This window comes from Bacillus rossius, unplaced genomic scaffold (genome assembly GCF_032445375.1).
Source record: "Bacillus rossius redtenbacheri isolate Brsri unplaced genomic scaffold, Brsri_v3 Brsri_v3_scf323, whole genome shotgun sequence".
In the NCBI taxonomy this organism is placed as follows: Eukaryota; Metazoa; Arthropoda; class Insecta; order Phasmatodea; family Bacillidae; genus Bacillus; species Bacillus rossius.
In genome coordinates, this window is record NW_026962507.1 from 21,560 (window position 1) to 25,000 (window position 3,441).

Sequence of the window (3,441 nt, forward strand, 5' to 3'; positions counted from 1 at the left end):
CGATCATATAATTTGAAATCCACTCGCCAAGTACCATGCGAGTTTCTAAGAGCGCGATATATTCGCCAGTGAAAGCCTTGGAAGTTTGGCCTCGCCTACTCCCTAGGAAAATTAATTAGAGATGGAAGGAAAGACTTTGCAATTGCAAAGCGGGTGTCGATATTGGGAAGTCGCCCCCGTACTTGTTGATACAGAAGGAAAAAAAAATGTACATCATAAGATTCGGACCCGGTGCTCTGCGGACCCGGGAGGTTCCTCCGAACGAAAAAAAAAGCTGCTAGCAGCTCCCTGGTTGATCCTGCCAGTAGTCATATGCTTGTCTCAAAGATTAAGCCATGCATGTCTAAGTGCAAGCCAAAATAAGGTGAAACCGCGAATGGCTCATTAAATCAGTTATGGTTCCTTAGATCGTACCACATGACTTGGATAACTGTGGTAATTCTAGAGCTAATACATGCTGAACTGAGTCCCGACCAGAAATGGGAGGGATGCTTTTATTAGATCAAAACCAATCGGCGTGGCTCGTCTGCGTCCGTTTGCTTTGGTGACTCTGGATAACTTTGTGCTGATCGCACGGTCTCCGTACCGGCGACGCATCTTTCAAATGTCTGCCTTATCAACTGTCGATGGTAGGTTCTGCGCCTACCATGGTTGTAACGGGTAACGGGGAATCAGGGTTCGATTCCGGAGAGGGAGCCTGAGAAACGGCTACCACATCCAAGGAAGGCAGCAGGCGCGCAAATTACCCACTCCCGGCACGGGGAGGTAGTGACGAAAAATAACGATACGGGACTCATCCGAGGCCCCGTAATCGGAATGAGAACACTTTAAACCCTTTAACGAGTATCCATTGGAGGGCAAGTCTGGTGCCAGCAGCCGCGGTAATTCCAGCTCCAATAGCGTATATTAAAGTTGTTGCGGTTAAAAAGCTCGTAGTTGGACTTGTGTCCCACGCTGTCGGTTCACCGTTCGTCGGTGTCTAACTGGCATGCCCGTGCGGACGTCCTGCCGGTGGATGCGGTCGGCCGCGGCAAGCCCCTTCCCTCGGGCGTTCGCCCCTCCTCTCGTAACCTCTTCGCGGAGGCCGGGTTGGATGCGGGTGTTTCGTCCCGGGGTGCATGCTTGGGCCCCGCGCGTCGGCGGTCCGATGCAATCCTACCGCGGTGCTCTTCACCGAGTGTCGAGGTGGGCCGGCACGTTTACTTTGAACAAATTAGAGTGCTCAAAGCAGGCAGTGTTTCGCCTGAATATTGTGTGCATGGAATAATGGAATAGGACCTCGGTTCTATTTTGTTGGTTTTCGGAACCCGAGGTAATGATTAACAGGGACAAACGGGGGCATTCGTATTGCGACGTTAGAGGTGAAATTCTTGGATCGTCGCAAGACGAACCTAAGCGAAAGCATTTGCCATGTGTGTTTTCATTAATCAAGAACGAAAGTTAGAGGTTCGAAGGCGATCAGATACCGCCCTAGTTCTAACCATAAACGATGCCAGCTAGCGATCCGCCGAAGTTCCTCCGATGACTCGGCGGGCAGCTTCCGGGAAACCAAAGCTTTTGGGTTCCGGGGGAAGTATGGTTGCAAAGCTGAAACTTAAAGGAATTGACGGAAGGGCACCACCAGGAGTGGAGCCTGCGGCTTAATTTGACTCAACACGGGAAACCTCACCAGGCCCGGACACCGGAAGGATTGACAGATTGAGAGCTCTTTCTTGATTCGGTGGGTGGTGGTGCATGGCCGTTCTTAGTTGGTGGAGCGATTTGTCTGGTTAATTCCGATAACGAACGAGACTCTGGCCTGCTAACTAGTCGCTTCCGGTATCCCTTCGTGCTACCGGCGACAAATGATCTTCTTAGAGGGACAGGCGGCTTCTAGCCGCACGAGATTGAGCAATAACAGGTCTGTGATGCCCTTAGATGTTCTGGGCCGCACGCGCGCTACACTGAAGGAATCAGCGTGTCCTCCTAGCCCGAAAGGGCCGGGTAACCCGTTGAACCTCCTTCGTGCTAGGGATTGGGGCTTGCAATTGTACCCCATGAACGAGGAATTCCCAGTAAGCGCGAGTCATAAGCTCGCGTTGATTACGTCCCTGCCCTTTGTACACACCGCCCGTCGCTACTACCGATTGAATGATTTAGTGAGGTCTTCAGACCGGTGCGCGACGGCTCTTCGCGAGCCGCTGATGTTGCTGGAAAGATGACCAAACTTGATCATTTAGAGGAAGTAAAAGTCGTAACAAGGTTTCCGTAGGTGAACCTGCGGAAGGATCATTAACGGCCATGGAGAAAATGAGGCTGGATCACATTTGAACGGAAGGTGGCCTCTGGCCTTGCGCCCTATGACCCGATAGGTCCCGACTCTCCATTGCCTGGAAATCCTTACATTGGAATCGAGGCGGATTTCTAAGGCAGTGGAGGCGACCCTGCTAGGTTGCCAGGGACCGAGGAACAAGGGTGTGGCCTGGTGGTCCAATGTGGATCTTTTCTTGTGCCTTCGCATCATCGGTGGCACAAAAAAAAATATGTATGGATGTTGGTCGTGGCGCCCTGAGAATTATATTCTACGGGGCAGGTCACAGCCATGAGAAAATAAAAAAGTGAAATAACGCACTTCTGGCTGGAACAAAAAATTGACAATAAAGGGAAAGCCTGAGTGTCGGAGAAATGTTGTCAGTCCACTGGTGATGAGCTGGTAGAAGGATTATCCTTGCTGAAGGAACCAAACCGTCTGCGGGAGATCGTGACGGGGCTTGACCATGGTCTTAGGCGACGAGGGAGCAAATGCTAGCTTTGCCAACCCTTGTTTGTAAGACTGTGCTTGCCAATGGTTTTTTTTTCTGTAGTGAGAACTCGCAGATTTCCTGTGGGCGGCAGGTTACTGCGTAGTGCATGTCGGTCGTGGCCCCCTGAGAATTATATTCTACGGGGCAGGTCACAGCCATAAGATGAAGTTGTGAAAGAATGCACTACTGGATTGATGTCTTGATAACAATGTGATAGGCCTTGCGGGAAACCGCGAGGCCTGAGAAAAAAATATTCTGACAACCCTGAACGGTGGATCACTTGGCTCGTGGGTCGATGAAGGGCGCTGCAAACTGCGCGTCGTCGTGTGAACTGCAGGACACATGAACATCGACATTTTGAACGCACATTGCGGTCCATGGGATTCCATTCCCGGACCACACCCGTCTGAGGGTCCAATTCTCTATAAAACAAAGAAGTGTTCTTTTCAAAAGAATCTCCTGAGTGTGGAAACACTTCTGCCATCATTGGTTTACTGAGGCAGAGCTTGTAGACATCCCTGGATTGTCTCGCCCGCGCCAAAAATTGACCAGCAGGTGCGGTGTGTCTCCCGCTCATTGTGAGAGTTCGCGGATGCCAGTCTGCGTCTCTTTAAAACTGAGAGAGGATGTGAAGTTATTTTCCGATTAGTGTTGGACT

At 50.9% G+C, this 3,441-nt stretch overlaps 2 non-coding genes across 2 annotated transcripts; both read left to right on the forward strand.

The window, feature by feature from the left end:
• Positions 1–285: 285 nt before the first annotated feature.
• On the forward strand, positions 286–2,274 carry LOC134544205 (small subunit ribosomal RNA). Its single transcript, XR_010077597.1, has one exon. It is a non-coding gene; the product is annotated as a small subunit ribosomal RNA (ribosomal RNA).
• Positions 2,275–3,043: 769 nt separating this feature from the next.
• LOC134544204 (5.8S ribosomal RNA) lies at positions 3,044–3,199 on the forward strand. The gene has a single exon (XR_010077596.1). It is a non-coding gene; the product is annotated as a 5.8S ribosomal RNA (ribosomal RNA).
• Positions 3,200–3,441: the final 242 nt, after the last annotated feature.